The sequence below is a fragment of the Trichosurus vulpecula genome, chromosome 6 (genome assembly GCF_011100635.1).
Source record: "Trichosurus vulpecula isolate mTriVul1 chromosome 6, mTriVul1.pri, whole genome shotgun sequence".
In the NCBI taxonomy this organism is placed as follows: Eukaryota; Metazoa; Chordata; class Mammalia; order Diprotodontia; family Phalangeridae; genus Trichosurus; species Trichosurus vulpecula.
Window position 1 is genome coordinate 147,338,892 of NC_050578.1, and position 17,759 is coordinate 147,356,650.

Sequence of the window (17,759 nt, forward strand, 5' to 3'; positions counted from 1 at the left end):
GCAATGAGAAGCAATGATGGGCCCTTGCCCTATTCTGCTGAGAGAGAGAGAGAGAGAGAGAGAGAGAGAGGGAGGGAGGGAGGGAGGGAGGTCCTATTGACATGAGCGAAATGAACACAAAAAATTACCTTGAAAACTAATCCACGATGAGTGTTCTTAATTTGTGTGTGAGTGTGTGTGTGTGTGTGTGTGTGTGTGTGTGTATGTGTGATATCCCTCTGGCAGTCTATTGAAGTCCATGAACCCCTTTAAAAAATAATGTGTTTCACTGTATATAATAAAATACGTAGGGCTAAAAATAGAATCTCTTAGAATGAAATATACTGACCAACATAGAACCCCTACTATTTATTTTAGATGTTATATTTTTTTCTCAAATATGTGTAATAGCACATTTCCCAAACCATAATTTTCTTCCAATTCTGTGTTGATTTTGTTTGAAGAAATATTTAAATAAAAATGAATTTGTGATCTCATCAATGTGGATGTTTCCTTCAACAATTTAAATCACACCCTATCCATTTCTGCCCTTTCTATGAGATTCATCCATATTTTCCAATAAGGTGGCCAGGATATGTCCAAAAAACATTCTGGGGCTTTCCTCACATTCTCTTGGCATTGGAACATTACTGGTAAAACACAGAGGTTATCCAGAAGTTATCTGTCCTTCCCTACTATGACCAGAAAACATTACTTCCTTTTTTGATCATACATTTCTTTTAATGACATCCTTTACTCAATTTCCCAGGGATAAGTATAAATTCATCGTATGTCGAAACATGTTCATACCCGCCTTACATCTTTCCGTTGCCCTCTGGGTCATAATCAATTGGAATTCTTAGTCAACTGCAATGTCCAATCAATTCTGAAGCATGCAACTGCACCAATAATATGTTAGATTTAAAGACATGGGCTCTTGTTGGGATCATTAAAGGAGGTGTCCACAGGCAATCTAATCCACTCTGGTTCCTCTTATTTAATTGTAAATTCAATCCATTGTTCATTTGCAGAATCTATGTAAGATATACATGCAGTATCTCTATAAAATGAGTTCTATAGATTCAAGGGTGGGTAACCTGCTGCCTCAACGTAACATGTGGCCTTCTAGGTCCTTGGTATCTCACTGATTGCAAGTCATAATCCATATAGTCTGTTAATCTACTTAGAATGGTTAGAAAGACTTCTGAGTTGTTTGGGATTTCTTTCAATGTTTCTAAACTTCATACAGCCAATATAATAACAATATAATACATCTGAAAGATTTTATCATCTAAAAAGAATTGTATTTGTATTATGCACTAGGTCTATGGTGAACAAATTTGATAATCACATTTTGTCTACTTATTTCATGTCTTATCCAATATTAGTGAGCATCAATGAACAAGAATGTTTTATGTCTCTTAAGGAATTTTGCATAATTTTTATTTTTGCATGGAAGTCATTTGTTGTATGAGAGATTTTAAGGTAAAAATTTTCTGTACTTACTCTTTTTTATTATTTAAATAATCAACAAAAATAAGCAGTCAGATTTTGTATACTTCATACCTTATAGATACAACAACAAAAGGGAAAGTCCTTGATCTCAAAAATAGAACCAATTTCAAAACTTTCTTTATTTGCTTCTGCAAGAAAAAACTGCAAACCTGTTTTCCATTTAACTTCACTTTCTTTCAATCTTCTAGTTTTGCTTATAGCACTGATGTCAAGATTGAATCAGTTTAGTTCCCCTAGTAGCCTGTCTACTGCTTGGTTGTAGAATAAGGATATCATAATTGATTAATATCAATTAGTAGTATTGGGGCATAATTCTCATCCCCCTCTTTATTCATCACCGAAAATGGAATAAAAGGTAAAATACCCCATGGGAAAAACAAGTGACCTGGAAAAGAGACCCAGGAGAAATCATATGAAAATCATTGGACTGCCTGAAAGACACAATCAAAAGGGCAACTGGACAGCATCTTTCAAGTACTTATCAAGGAAAACTTCCCTAATGTCCTGGAACCAGAGGGCAAAATAAGAATTGAAAAAAATCCACTGATCACCTCAGAAAAGAGATTCCAAAATAAAAACTCCAAGGAACATTATAGTCAAATTTAAGAACTATCAGGTCAAGTAAAAAAATACAAGTGGCCAAAAAGAAACAATTCAAATATTGGGGAGTCACCATCTGGATTACAAAGGACTTGGCACCTGAAACATTAAGTACTGGAGGTGATGTAACATGATATTCTGGAAGGCAAAGGAGCTGGGACTACCACAAAGAATTCATTACCTAGCAAAAATTAAGCAAAATACATCAAGGGGAAAATTGGTTTCAGTGAAATAGAGGAAATTCAAGCTTTCACAAAGAGAAGACCAGAAATAATGAAAAATTTGACCTTGAATATCAAGAGAAACATAAACAGGTAAAAATGGGAAAAGAAAAATTTTTCTTTATAATATGAATAATGTGAAAATGTCTAATATGATATACACATGTAGAGCCTATATCAGATTGCATGCCATCTTGCAGTAGTGCCAGGGGAGGGAGGAGGAGAAAATTTGGGACTCAAAATCTAATGGAATGAATGTTGAAAACTAAAAATAAATAAATACTTTTTTCTTTAAAAAAAGGAAAAGAAAACATAAGGAATTCAACAGAGCTAAATTTATATCCTTACACAGAAAGATGATACTTGTAGTTCTAAAAAATTGTATCACCAAGGGTGGAGGCAAGATGGCGGCTAGAAAGCAGGGATGTGCCTACAGCTCTCCCCCGGGACCCTCCAAACACCTATAAAAATGGCTCTGAACAAATTCTAGAACTGCAAATCTCACAAAATAGCCGAGGGAAGCAGGGCTCCAGCCCAGGACAGCCAGGGTGGTCACTGGGTAAGGTCTATCACATGGAGCTGGGAGTGGAGCAGAGCAGAGCAGAGCCCAGCATGGGCTGTGCCCAGGCCAACCAGACTGGGAGCCAGGCAGAAAAGGCCCTAGATTTCTGAATCAGAAAGCTGTGGCAGTTACTAGACTTCTCAACCCACAAAGACCAAAGACAACAGAGAAGGTTAGTGGGAAAAAACTGCAGGGACAGAGTGAAAGGAGTTCACAGTTTGGCCATTGGCCATCACCCTGGGGGTAGCAGAGGTGGTTCAGCTACACAACTACAGCTGCAGTTGCTTCCAGCCCCAGGCCCACCTGGTGGGAGGAATTCAGTGGTTGATCTAAGCAGGAGTGCAGAGCCAGCTCAGATCTGAGTCGTGATCTGGGTTGGCAGTTCCTGGGGGAGGAGGAATGCTGGTGTGGCAGAGCTTGCTGTGTAGGAAAAGCTCTGAAAACAACAGCACAACCCCTCAATCTAGGTACAAAGTACTCTATACTCTACAAGCAGTCATACCCAGACAAAAAACTCAAGGGTCAAGTAGTTGGCTGGGAACATGACCAGGCAGCAAAAACGGACTCAGATTCAGACTCAGACTTTGGAATCTTTCTTTGGTGACAAAGAAGACCAAAACATACAGCCAGAAGAAGGGAGGTAATCAAAGCAAAAACTTTCAAAAAGGGACAGGGTCAAGGGAGAAAATTGAATAAAGGGGGATAGGGTAGGAAGGAGCAAAATATAATTAGTCTTTCACAACATGAGTGTTGTGGAAGGGTTATACATAATGATACACATGTGGCCTATGTTGAATTGCTTGCCTCCTTAGGGAGGGTTGGTGGGAATGGAAGAGGGGAGAGAATTTGGAACTCAAAGTTTTAAAAGAAGATGTTCAAAAAAAGGTTTTTGCATGCAACAGGCAATGGGGCATAGAAATCTGTCTTGCCCTACAAGAAAGTAAGGAAAAAGGAGATGGGGGAGTGGGGTGACAGAAGGGAGGACTGACTGGGGAATGGGGCAAGCAGAATACATGCCATCTTGGAGTGGGGAGGGAGGGTCGAAATGGGGAGAAAATTTGTAATTTAAACTCTTGTGAAAATCAATGCTCAAAACTAAAAATATTAAATAAATAAATTTTAAAAAGGAAAAAAATGTATCACTAACAGTAGAACTAGAAGGAATATAAATAGACAGAGGGTAAGGGTATAACGTATTAAGGGAATGAGCTAAAATTAAGTGATGAGAAAGAGGTGTACAATGGGTACAGAAGGAAGGGAGAGGGGGGATGAGATAAATTATTTCACATGAAGACACAAGAAAATCCTTTTACAATGGAAAGATTGGAGGGTGGGTGACAGGCATCACTTGAACCTTACTCTCACCAGTATTGGCTCAAAGAAGGAATCACATACACAATCACTTGAATATAGACATCTATCTTACCCATCAGAGAAGTAGGAGGGGAGAAGATCAAGTTAAGGGGGGAAGGAGAATGACAGAAGAAAAGGCAGAACAGGGGTGGTGGTAGATAGAAGCAAAACACTGGTGAGGAGGGAAGGGATGAAAGGAGAGAGAAGACCAATAAGAGGAAGAATAGGATAGAGAGAAATACACAGGTAGTAATCATAACTGTGAATGTCAGTGGGATGAATGCTCTCATAAAATAGAAGTGGATAGCAGAGTGGATCAAAAACCAGAATCTTATCACATGTTGTTTACCAGAAACACACTTGAAGCAGAGAGAGTATACATATAGAGTAAAAGGAAGGGGCTAGGGCAGAATCTATTATGCTTCAGCTGAAGGAAAAAAATGAGGGGTAGCAATCCTGATTTCAAATTAAATAAAAGAAAAAATAGACCTAATTAAAAGAGTTAAGGAAGGAAACTACATCCTGCTAAAAGATACCATAGACAGTAAAGTAATATCAATACTAAACATATATGCCCAAAATTGTATAGCATCCAAATTCTTAAAGGAGAAGTGAAATGAGTTACAGGAAGAATTAGACAGCAAAACTGTACTAGTGAGATGAATCAAATGTCCCCTCTCAGAACTTGATAAACCCAACTAAAATAAACAAGAAAGAAAATAATAAGGTAAAGAGAATATTTTAAAAATTAGTTATGACAGACATTTGGCATGATTTAAACATAAATGGTGACATCATAAGTAAGTTAGAAGATCAAGGAATATTCTACCTTCATGACAAAGCAGGAGATAGAGAACATTACAAAATGTGAATGAGTAATCTTGATTACATTAAATTAAAAAAGAAAGCTCTAGTACAAACAAAACCAATGCAATGAAGATTAGAAGGAAAGCAGAAAGCTGTGAAACAATCTTTACAGCAAATTATCTGATAAAGACCTCATTTCTCAAATATATAGACAACTGAGTCAAATTTATGACAAATACAAGCAATTCAACAATTGATAAATGGTCAAAGGATATGAATAGGCAGTTTTCAGATAAAGAATTTGAAGCTATGTATAGGCATATGGAGAAGTTCTCTAAACCACTTTTGATAAGAGAAATACAAATTACAACAACTCTGAGGTATTTCCTCACACCTATCAGATTGTCTAAAATTCCAAAAAAGGGAAAATGATAAATGTTGGAGAGGATGTGGGGAAAATAGGACAACAACTCACTTTTGATGGAGCTGTGAACTGATCCAACTATACTGCAGGGAGGGAATTTTGGGACTATGTGTATAGGGCAACCAAACTGTGCATTTTCCTTACACAGCAACACCACAACTAGGTCTGTATCCCAAAGATATCATGAAAAAAAGAAAAAGACCTACCTGTTCAAAAATATTTATAGCAGCCCTTTTTGTAGTGGCAATATATTGGAAACTGAGGGGATGCCTCTCAGTTGGGGAATAGCTGAACAAACTTTGGTATATTAACCTAAAGCAATACTATTGTGCAATAGGAAACGATGAACAGGAACATCTCAGAAAAACCTGGAAATACTTATATGAACTGATGCAAAGTGAAATGATCAGAACTAGGATAATACTGTACATAGTATCATCAACATTGGGTGATGATCAGCTATGGATGACTCAGCTCTTTTCAGCAACACAGTGATCCAAGGACAAGTACAAAGGACTTGGGAAGGAAATTGCTATCCATATGCGGATAAAGAACTGATGGACTCTCAATGCCGGTCAAAGTATTTTTTTCATTTTATTCTTTGTTGTGTTTTTTATTTCTTTTGTTCTGCTTCTTCTTTCACAGCTGTGATGAATATGGTAATATTTTTACATGATAGCACATATATAAACTATATCAAATTGCCTGCCATTTTTAACAGGGGAGGGTGAGAGGGAGAAAAATTTGAAACTCAATGGGGTGGAGCCAAGATTGCAGCTGAAAAGCAAGGACTTGCGTGAACTCCCACCCCCACGTCCCTCCAAAAATGACTCTGAACAAATGCTAGAGCTGCAGAACCCACGGAATAGTAGAAGGAAGCAGGGCTCCAGGCCATGACAGCCTGGGTGGTCACTGGGTAAGGTCTATCCCACAGAGCCAGGAGCAGAAGGGAGCAGAGCCCAGTGTGGGCTGCGCCCATAGCAACCAGATCAGGAGCCAGGCAGAACAGGCCCTACCATCGTGAATCAGTGAGCTGTGGCAGTTACCAGACTTCTCAACCCACAAAGACTAAAGACAACAAAGAAGGTTAGTGGGGAATGCTGCTGGGAGTGAAAGGAGTTCACAGTTAGGCCACCGCCCAGGGGGCAGTGGAGTTGATACAGCTCTGAGGACAGAACTACAGCTGCAGTTGCTTCTGGCCCCAGGCTGACCTGGTGGGAGGAATTAAGTGGTGGATCAGAGCAGGAGTGCAGAGCCTGCTTAAAATCTGAGTCAGGTCTGGGTTGGCAGTTCTTGGGGGAGGAGAAGTGCTGCTGCGGCAGAGCTTGCTGTGGAGAAATAGGTCTGAAAACAACAGCATAACCACTCAAGCTTGGGACAAAGTATTCTCTCTACTCTACAAGCAGTCATACCCTGATGAAAAACCCAAGAGTCAAGTAGTTGGCTGGGAACATGGCCAGGCAGCGAAAACAGACTCAGATGCAGACTCAGACTTTGCAATCTTTCTTTGGTAACAAAGAAGACCAAAACATACAGCCAGAAGAAGTCAAAAAAGTCAAAGAGCCTACATCAAAAGCCTCCAAGAAAAACATGAACGGGGGGCAGGGTGCAGAGTCAAGATGGTGGCTGAAAAGCAGGGAATTGCATGAGCTTCCCACCAGGTCCCTATAAAAACTTATAAAAAATGGCTCTGAGCAAATTCTAGAACTGCACAACCCACAAAACAGCAGAGGGAAGCAGGACTCCAGACCAAGAGAGCCTGGATGGTTGCTGGATGAGGTCTGTCGTGCACGGATCTAGGAGCAGAGCAGGGCAGAGCTCAGCATGGGCAGTGGCAAGACCAACTAGACCAGAAACCGGGTAGAACAGGCCCTAGCGCCCTGAATCAGTGAGCTGTGGCAGTTACCAGACTTCTCGACCCACAAACACTGAAGACAACAGAGAAGGTTAGTGGGAAAAGCTGCAGGGGACAGAGTGGAAAGAGTTCACAGTTTGGCCACCACCCCAGAGGCAGCGGGGGTGGTACAGCTACAGAACTACAGCTGCAGTTGCTTCTAGCCCCAGGCCCACCTGGTGGGAGGAATTAAGTGGTGGATCTGAGTAGGAGTGCAGAGCCTGCTGAAGATCTGAGTCAGGTCCAGCTTGGTGGTTCTTGGGGAAGGAGGAGTGCTGCTGTGGCAGAACTGGCTGTATAGAAATAGTTCTGAAGACAACAGTGCATCCACTCAAGCTTGGAACAAAGTACTCTTTACTCTACAAGCAGTCATACCCCGACAAAAAGCCATGGCCAGGCAGCAAAAATGGACACAGATTCAGTCTCAGATATTGGAATCTTTCTTTGGTGACAAAGAAGACCAAAACATGCAGATAAAAGTCAACAAAGTGTAAGAGCCTACACCAAAAGCCTCCAAGAAAAACATGAACTGGTCTCAGGCCATGGAAGAGCTCAAAAAGGATTTGGAAAAGTAAGTAAAAGAAGTAGAGGAAAACTTGGGAAGAGAAATGAGAGTGATGAGGGAAAACCATGAAAAACAAGTCAATGACTTGCTAAAGGAGATCCCAAAAATACTGAAGAAAATAACACCTTAGAAATATCCTGACTCAAATGGCAAAAGAGTTCCAAAAAGCCAATGAGGAGAAGAATGCCTTGAAAGGCAGAATTAGCTAAATGAAAAAGGAGGTCCAAAAGACCACTAGAGAAAATACTACTTAAAAATTAGATTGGAGCAAGTAGAAACTAGTGACTTGATGAGAAATCAAGATATTACAAAACAGAACCAAAGGAATGAAAAAGTGGAAGACAATGTGAAATATCTCATTAGAAAAACCACTGACCTGGAGAATAGATCCAGGAGAGATAATTTAAAAAGTATTGGTCTACCTGAAAGCCATGATCAAAAAATGAGCCTAGATATCATCTTTCAAGAAATAATCAAGGAGAACTGCCCTGATGTTCGAGAGCCAGAGGGTAAAATAGAAATTGAAAGAATCCACTGATTGCCTCCTGAAAAAGATCCCAAAAAGAAAACTCCTAGGAATATTGTTGCCAAATCCCAGAGCTCCCAGATCAAGGAGAAAATACTGCAAGCAGCCAGAAAGAAACAATTTGACTACTGTGGAAACACAATCAGGATAATACAAGATCTAGCAGCTTCTACATTAAGCGATCGAAGGGCTTGGAATATGATATTCTGGAGGGCAATGGAGTTAGGACTAAAACCAAGAATCACCTACCCAGGAAAACTGAGTATCATGCTCCAAGGCAAAATATGGATTTTCAATAAAATAGAGGACTTTCAAGCTTTCTCAGTGAAAAGACCAGAGCTGAATAGAAAATTTGACTTTCAAACACAAGAATTGAGAGAAGCATGAAAAGTCATGTCTAACTCTTTGTGACCCCATTTAGGTGTTTTCTTGGCAAAGATAATGGAGTGCTTTGCCATTTCCTTCTCCAGTTCATTTCACAGATGAGGAAACTGAGGCAAACAGGGTTAAGTGACTTGTCCAGGGTCATTCAGCTGCAGTATATAGTGAATCCCCGATATTTACATTAGGCCTAGAAGAGAGAAAAGACCGTGAACTTTGCCTCCAGTTTTCTTCATGTTCTAGCTGAAATGTTTTTCCCTCTTACAGATGAAATAAAATGTGGTAAGAGTGAGCTCAAGAAAAAAAAATTTGAAACTCAAAATCTTATTTAAAAAATCAGTGCTAAAATTTTTCTTGACATGATACTGGGGAAGAAAATAAAATGTTATTTTTTAAAAATACTGCCTTAGAAAGTTTCCTTCAAGAAGTCATTTTCCAGTACTTATATCAAAATACAAGATTACTTAGATAAGCTATGTTTTTATTAATAATATTTTATGAGTCACTTAATAAGGATAGGCATATTCATCAGAGGTGCTTAATTTAGGTAGCAAGGATGTCTAGTGTAGCTTTCAAACTGAAAAGAGCTTTCCTATATATGGTAGAGTCATTCAACTCCTCCTTTTTACATAGGATACTGTGCTTAATACAATGAATGCAAAGTCTACTGTGTGAAATTCATTAGCCCTCAGGATAGTTCATATCATGTATCTAAATGAAGCAAAAAAGAACAAAAAATGCTTGTTCTACAGATTATGCAATACTCTTGAGAAGCCAACCTATAAAGTTTATCCATCTGTAAATATATCTTGTGAGTCATTGAGAATGAACAATGAACTGAAACCAGACTTGAACAGGAGGAAGGCAGCTACCTGAGTGATCTTTTATTAATTATCTGAACTTTAACGACCCCAAGTATGCTGAATCTTTTAAAAACAGTATTCTTCCAGTGATGCTATTTGGCAAAGACCATAGATTATCACATTTTAAAAACTTACAAATTGTCTATTAGGCAATAGAGAAGCATAGTACATACAATAAGGAGGCCACAACATAGAAGAATATATATCATAGGATATAGAGGTGGAAGGTACATTAGATATTATGTAGACCAAATCCCTGAATTTACAGATGAAGAAAATAAGGCATAATGAGATACACACAGTAAAGAAATTGGAATTAGGGAAAGATGAGTTTAAATTCTGCCTCAGACACTTATCTTTCTTTCTGCTTCAGTTTACTCATCTATTAAAGATAATAACAAAAACTACATCCTAGGGTTGTTATGAGGAGAAAAAGATAATATATGTAAAGGGCTTTGCAATCCTTAAATGCTAATTAAATGTTAACTATTAGCTCTTATTACAGTGACTTACCTAAAGTAAGGTATAAATAAAGGCAGCAAGATGTTAGAGAGGAAATTTGATCTCAGTTGCTCTGATTTCAAATTGAAGATTCCTTCCCATACGTACATACATACATCCATACATGCATACACACATACATACATACATTATGTGCGTATGTGTATATTTATGTATACTTCCACATAAATACATATATTCATGCGTACACACATATGTGTGTGTGTGTATACACATATGCATATACATATATTCAAAGACTGACAGTTCAGAGATATCCAACTTAGAAATGGCTACTGCATCAGTAACCAATGATTACCATTTGATAAAATATTTATATTTTGTTCTTGTTTAATACTTGACCTAATACTTCCTTGAAGAAAGTATTTATAATATAGTAAATAAATTTTAATATGTCAAAATAAATTTTAAAATGTATTTTTAATTTGTGGAAGGAAACAATCATTTCTGTGTTGTTGCAATAAAAAAAAGATCGCACTGCAAATCTATTACATATAACTTGATACACCTTGTATAAGAAAGTTATCATGTAAATTTATTTTCTTTTGTCCCTCCTCCCCCCATCCCTACCCTGGAGATGGTTACTATTAGACACAAATATGTGTGTGTATACTGAGTGTATGTGTGTGTGTGTGTGTATGTGTGTGTAACTATTCTATACATACTTCATACTTCCATTCTTCCTTTGGTTACAGGTAGTATCTTCCTTCATATGTCCTTTGCAGTTAATTTGGATATTTATAATAGTCAAAATGACTTATTCACTCAAAGTTGTTCTTAAAACAATATTGCCATGACTGTATCTAAAGTTCGCTTAGTTCTGCTCATATAGCTTTTCATTAGTTGATGCAAGTCTATCCATGTTTTTTCTAAGATCATCAAGCTCACCATTTCTTATAGCACAGTGGTATTCCATCAAAATATATCACAACATGTTCAGCCATTCTCCAATTGATAGGCATCCCCACAATTTCCAGTTCTTTGTCATTATAAACACAGCTGCTATGAATATTTTAGGACATTTAGGTTCTTTTCCTTTGTTCCTTATTATCTTTAGACCTAGTAGTGGTATTGCTGGATCAAAGGGCATTGGGAATTTGATAACTCTTTGGGCATAATTCCAGATTATTCTCCAATATGGCTGGATCAGTTCACAATTCCACCAATAATGAATTAGTGTCCCAGTTTTTCCACATCCCTTCCAACATTTTTTGCTTTCCCCTTCAACTGTTTTAGCCAATCTGATGGGTATAAAATGATATTTCAAGGTTGTTTTAATTGGCGTTTCCCTAACCAATAATGACTTAGAGCATTTTTCATATTACTATAAATTGTTTTGATTCCATTATCTAAAAACTTCCTGTTCATTTCCTTTGACAATTTATCAATTGGGGGATGACTCGCATTCTTACAGATTTTACAAACTTCTTTATATATTTGAGATATAAGAATTTTATCTAAGAAATTGTCTATAAATTTTCTCCCAATTTTCTGCTTTCCTTCTGATCTTGGCTACATTCATTTTATTTTCACAAAATATTTTTGATTTAATGCAATCAAAATTATTCATTTTACACTTTGCTCTCTATCTCTTGTTTATTCATGTTATTTGCCTATAAGTCTGGTAATATGTTCCATGTTCTTCAAGTTTTCTTCTAAGATCTTTCTTTATATCTAGGGCATGTATCCATTTTGATCTTGTCTTGGTAAATGGTACAAAATATTGGTCTAAGCTCAATTGCTGTCAGGTTGCTTTTTAGTGTTCCCAACAATTTTTTTTATCAAATAATGAATCCTTATCCCCAAATCTTAAGTCTCTACATTTGTCAATATAATATGTCAGCTTGTGGCTACTGTACAGCCTATAAGACTTGAATCTGTCTCATTTCTTTCTCCCAAACTATGTTTCCAAACACTTTTCTATCCAGCACTGTGCTTGCCATCATATTGAAATTACTAGTGTGAACATAAGTTATTATTATTGTTAATAATAACAACATCTCAACATGCCATTTAAGGTCTATGAAGATACTCCTTGAAATTCTGTGATAATATGTAGCTTAAGAATTATTACTCCACTCCCTCCCTACTACTTTACATACTCAATACAACTTGCTATGCAGTAATCTTGCATCTTGCTAAGGCTTACAGAATAAAATATAAACTTTAAAGACCATTACAGCCTGGCTTTAATCTATCTTTCCATCCTTCTCATATACTACTAACCTCCTCACAATCTCCATTCTAGCCAAAATAGCTTTCTTCTTGTTTCTCACACTCCTCACTACATCTGTCATCTGTTCCTGTTATTTCTATCTCCTATCCTCATACCTAGAACATACTCTCTCCTCATCTATATTTCTTCAAATCTCTTCTTTCCTTAGCTCAATGTACTCCTCCTGCCTAATGTCTTCCTGATACTCCCACCCCTGAGTTAGTAACCAATTTGGAAAAGTACCTGGTCTTTCTTTTGTGGATATCATTTAATTACCATTCTGTAATGATAGATAGATATAGATATGGATATGGATATAGATATAGATATAGATATAGATATAGATATAGATATAGATATGCACATATATGGAGGGGGAGATGGAGAGGAGGGAGGGACAGAAAGACAAAGAATCTACCCTGAAAGGCATGTAGTGTTTCATTTTCTCTTTATATTCCCAGAGCCTACCGTAGTCAACGGTACAAAGGAGGTGCCTCATAAATGGCTGCTCATTGATGATTTCTATTTTATAGCCAAGGAAACTAAGGCACAGAAAAATTAATTAAGTCCCCTGGGCCCCAGATCAAGTAGGTTTTGGAACTTTAATTCAAAGCTAAGTTCTATCCCACAGAGCTTATGATTATGAGAAAAGGCAACATTTTTTCTCTTTTCTATATTTAAAGATCCTTATCTAAATAACAACAAACCATATATTATCTTCATTCTAACTAAGCAATTTTCAGAACAACAGATATTATTGAAGTGGCCCCTTTTGTTTTCCAGTATTAATAGCTATCATATTGTTCTACTCCTATAAGGATGATTTGGAAAAATATATTTCAAATGATTTATTCTTTTCCTCTTATGATCATGTTTTCATCTTCTTCAAACCCCTCTGCTATGTTTCAACTAATACATTTGACTAATGGACCAGAAATTTCCCTTGTAAAGGAAAATAAAAGTCAGGTCCATGAGACAAGTACACAATTGATTCAGGACATAGAATTTTCAAAATGGCACCAAAATTAACTAAATACAACCAGCCCAAAGCCAAGTTTGAAATGAAGCTTAAAGAAATTGTCTTACAAGTATGGTGTAGTAGAAAAGAAAATGAATCAAAAAGATGAAAGACACAGGATAAATCCTGGCTTTGCCAATAATTTACTCTGTCACTTTAAGGAGATTGTTTCACTTTTCTGGAAATCATTTACCTCAACTTTAAAAATGTGGAAGTTTGACTTGATAATATCTAATGCCTCTTTCAACTATAAGTATTATGAGCCCTCACTCCATATACATATGTTTGGATGTAGGCATATATGTGTATGTTTGCACATATGTATACATATAGGCTTATTGTATGGCTAAAGACAAAGTCCTGGATAACTTTTACAATAAAAAAGAGTTGTATAATCCATGCGTCCTTATTTTTACAATTCACTTCAAATCTTAGACAGTTTGTTAAGCTTTATAACTAAATTATAAATATGATGGATGGATCTTAATTCTCTGGTACAAAATCTTAGTCTGAATTAAAACATACTGAAAAAAATTCAATTATGTTATCATTTCCTGGAAGGTTATAATAATAGTTAGGATTATTTAAAACAAAACATATTACATTTGATGATAAAAATGAAAATACCAATTTATAAATGTATAAGTTGGTATGATTCTGACAATTTCAAATAGATATAACAAAATTATATCAGAGAAATAATAGAATTAAATGTTTAATTTTAGCAAGAACATTTTTGTAATAAAATAACATAACATAGAAATTTAGTAGAAAATGATAAGGGTGGAATGGGTAGAGTGAAGGTCAAAAAAGAAGAGGAATTGATGCTATATTGTCAGAGATTCTTCTCTTTGCTCCACCAAAAGTTTATTAAAGAAAGCCTAACAGCCTCCTAGACATAAATATGCCCCAGGATAATTTTGAAAATGACCAGTAGGATTCCTGGTCTGCTGAACCTCAATTAATTATCTTGAAAAAATGGAAAGCAGAGGGAGAGAAAAAGAGAGAAAGAGAGAGGGCGAAAGAGACAGAGACACAGACACAGAGAGACAGAGACAGAGAGAGACGGACAGACAGAGAGAGTTGGGAGACAGACAGAGAGAGCCATTTAGCCATTCAGCCATTCATCCACCCTGGACATCATCCCACTTGCCACTGAGCCATCCAGATCACTGAACTTCCAAACACAATTTTTGTGGCATTTAATCCACGGAGCTTTGGAACTTCCATGTTGGAGTTTAGCTGATGGGGAGTGAATTGGTGTAAATGCATATATTTTCTATCTGGCTGACCCAAGAACAAACCATACTTCACATATGACTCAGTCATCTGTCCCAGGCAACCTTTCTTGACATCCTCCCTATTACTAATATATATCACCTTACCCTCAACATTTTACCTCCTCTCCTAAGAAACATAATTAAATTAATATTAGCATATCTTCTAAAAAAAGTCATATTGAATTTTGTATGGATCTCTTCACCATCCCTGTGAATTTCTAGGCCTAAATAGCTTTTCTTGACTATCACTCCTCTCCATGTGTTTATCTACATACTAAGCCATAAATTCCTTGAACACGGGGTCTCTCTTGCTTTCATATCTGTATCTCTAGCACTTAGCACATTGTTTGGGACATAGTAAGGGTATATAACAGATGTGTTTCACTCATCCATTAGTTGATAAGAAAAAATTTGTTATAGAAATATTTATGTACAATTTCCATTCTTCATCTATTCATTACTTTTCTCTTCATTTAATCTTTAAATGTCCTAGGGCTGACCTGATATAGTTGAGTCTCTCACAAAGCTTTCTGAACTTTGATCATTCGCTGACTAGCCCCCATTGTTCCATGAGGCATTACCAATTATAATCTTTCTTTTCACAAGATTTTACAAATGAGTAGAGGAGTTGATAGCAAAGATATCTGGATTCAGATTTGATTATATGTAAAGGTCCAAAGAGTAGGTATTAATGGTTCATGTCAACTGGTATGGAGATCTCTTGTAGCACACCCTGGAGATCTATACTTAGCTCTGTGTCATTCACACTTTTGTTATTCATTTGGATGAAGGGAATCAATTAGATTAAGGCATTAATTTATGTTTACCTCATTGTCTGATGAGAATTCAGAACTAACATATTGGATGACAGAGCTAGTACACAAAAAGATATTAACAGACCAGAATGATGTCCAAAATGTAAGTCAGATGGAAAAAAAAAGTTTGGTCTGGTCCTGCAACTTCATTGATGCAGAAAGTTTCCAGTGTGGAAAATCCCTCTACTTATATAGGTTAACAATTGTTCTACAATTTAGAGTCTCAAAGTTGCTGGGGGCACTGGCAGGTTAAAGTGGCTTATTTCTCTGTCTCACGGCTTAGTACCTTGTCATTACTCCAAGTTCAGGGCTGAGCCCTAAATCCTCTTCTTTCCAAGAAGCTCCCAATTTTCAGGAACTGTCTCTCCTCTAATTTGAAGTCTAGGTTCAAAAATCCTCCGAAAACACAGCATCTTCCAGGCAATTACCCTTCCTCCAGCTATAAGGCAGGTTTATATGATTCCTTCCTTTTGGAGAGTCATATGTTTGGGTGGCTTCATGCTGCTTCCTGGATGCCATTTCATGAATTACATAGGTGGAAACATGAATGACTGCAAAACACCTCTGCTCTTACCTACCTACCTGCTATTAGTAGCACCCAGAATGTTTAAAAACCCAGTAAGTTATATTTTCTGTATAGAAATAACAGTTGTAGCTCTTCACCTTAAATCATTCCTTTTACTTTTTCCCTTTTCAATTTGTCTCTGCCATACTAAAATTCTATTTAGCAAAACACCCATAAAAACAAATCAACTCACTATGTATGCAAACATTTTACTTATCTTCTTTCTGCTTTTTGTAGGATTCTTCAATAGAAATTTGTGTGAAATTTTGTTGTCTCATATATTGAGGGAACAAAATCTTGTAAAGAGATTAGCAATTATAAAGTTTTGCTTATTTTTCAAAGTAATGTGGTGCGGAGTGCTCTATCTCCAGCACTCGCGCTACTGTCCCCCCACTGCTAGCCCGTCCTCTCACTCACCAAGTCGCAGCATGATGAGTCTTCGGGGCGCCACCGGCCTCCGCGACCCTCGCGGAGGATGAACCAGACAGAACACCTGAGGTAATCAGAGAGCTCTTTATTCCGTCGCGACTACATCCCGGAACGCCGCACTTCCCCGAAGCGAGTGCTCTTATAGCTTTACCCCTCCCTATGCGAGCTCTATCGTCCAATCACAGGCTGAGTCCTACTTTATCTCCTAATGTGGCAGCAAGCTAGCTCTAAGTGTTCCCGCCCCCAACATCTCCCGTTCCCGCCCCCAACATCTCCCGTTCCCGCCCCCAACAATGTGGGACTAGAATTTTCAACTTTATTTCTTAGAAGTATTGTGTGTGTGTTTCTTTTCTACTAAAAATTTTCAAAAAGCCAGTATTGAAATAAAATTTTAAGTAGGTCTACTAAGTAAATAACCCTCAAAAGCTGAACTTTCTTAAATTCTGCCTGCCACATCACTACGTTTAAGACAGTTCAGAGTTAGGATCGCCAAAGTTTTCAAAGTCTGTAATTGTAGGATCAAAGAAGCTACAGTAGGGAATTCTTTGGGTAATAATTTGGATCTATGATATATACAACTTTTGTTCTTAAGATGTTTTTATTCAAGGGGCAGCTAGGTGGCGCAGTGAGTAGAGCACTGGCCCTGGAGTCAGGAGGTCCTGAGTTCAAACGTGGCCACAGACACTTGACCCACTTACTAGCTGTGTGACCTTGGGCAAGTCACTTAACCCCAATTGCCCTGCCTTCTCCCCTCCAAAAAAAAAAAAGATACCATCATTCAAAGCATAAAATCCAGTCAACTACTTGCCTTAAAGTCTTACATTTAAATGTAAGCTTATAGCCTAGGATACTTCTAACTCTAGAAGCTATTTCCCTCAGTTTTGGAATTGCCCCAGCTAATTACTTCCAGCTTCCAACTTCATTTGTTTAAGTATTCTCCCATACTAGTCATAATCTTCAGTGTTTAACCTCCAATTAAGTTAGCTAATTAGTTTTAGATGTTTTTAAATGTGCCTGGACCTCTCCTTCTGTATTCCTTCTCCTCAGAGGTGGGTCTCTTTCAAATGGTCAGGATTGGCAGAATGCCTAAACATTGCCTCTCAGAAAAAAATTTTCCATGAAAAAGAAATGTACATACAACAGAAAGAAAAAATATGGAGGATAAAGCACAAATGGATGGAGAAATAGAAGGACAGAGAGATAGATGATATAAATGCGCATATAT

At 37.3% G+C, this 17,759-nt stretch overlaps 1 long non-coding RNA gene across 1 annotated transcript in view; it reads right to left on the reverse strand.

The window, feature by feature from the left end:
- The window catches only part of LOC118853001, a 123,366-nt gene extending 106,771 nt beyond the window's left edge, over positions 1-16,595 (reverse strand). The window contains exon 1 of the long non-coding RNA XR_005010647.1: positions 16,523-16,595. This is a non-coding gene — a long non-coding RNA (uncharacterized LOC118853001). The remainder of the gene's footprint in view (positions 1-16,522) is intronic.
- Positions 16,596-17,759: the final 1,164 nt, after the last annotated feature.